The sequence below is a fragment of the Penaeus monodon genome, chromosome 30 (assembly GCF_015228065.2).
Source record: "Penaeus monodon isolate SGIC_2016 chromosome 30, NSTDA_Pmon_1, whole genome shotgun sequence".
Lineage (NCBI taxonomy): Eukaryota > Metazoa > Arthropoda > Malacostraca > Decapoda > Penaeidae > Penaeus > Penaeus monodon.
Window position 1 is genome coordinate 32,143,582 of NC_051415.1, and position 958 is coordinate 32,144,539.

Sequence of the window (958 nt, forward strand, 5' to 3'; positions counted from 1 at the left end):
TCGACGAAAAAAAATTATATTGCCCCATGGTCCTCCAGAAAGTAACACGTGGCCTCATGGGGCCCATGCCCTCCAGATTGGGAACTCGTGATCTAGAAGTTTCAGAGTAATGCTATTATTAGCTTCAGGGGGATATGAAGTAGCCATGCTCTTATATTAAGAAAGAAAATATTTGCCACAAAAATATATATCAGCCATCTTTCAAGACAAGATCCATTGTTTTCCCCAATGTGGAAGCAACACTGCAGTATTACAATACTTATGACGAGAGAAATGTCATTTTCACGGCCAGAAAATAAAGAATAGACTCACTGCAACCACATCAGCACTTAGTACTGTGCATTTCCATACTTTACATTTGGGTTTTATTTTTTCTCAGCGTATGTGCTTCCATTTTCATAGAGACCTAATGTCTTGTTCTTATACATGACGTTGTGAAGTTTTATGGTGTAACTTTATTATAATGGCCTCCAGTCTTTGCATAGCTTAGAGCCTCACCAAGTGCAAGTCTAGCAATGTGACTGTGACTAATTGTTACATCATCCAATAATATTGTTTTCTTGTATAAATAGTTATATAGATAGCTATACCATTCACCTCTGTGGATATATATTCTTGGGTAGAAGGTATGGTTAATCGTTCACTTCTTCGACAGGAATTTATTCTTATCATTCCAAAATATCTTCATATTTCTTGGCACTTTATAATGTGCTTTCAAATGTAGCCTGCTTCCTTCTTTTACAAAGGGAACATAAAACAGAATCAAAAGTGATCTCATAGATGCAGACTGTAACTGTATATTATATATAGAAAAGAAATGTGACTGTGCAAAAGAAATGATCTAGTTTGTCTTCTAGCACCAATATGTACGAAAGCAAATGATAGTGTTCAGAAGTCGAAATAGGGTAGTTAAACTTCCAAGGCCACTTCAGTATTAAGCTTTCAAGTAACGGTCCAT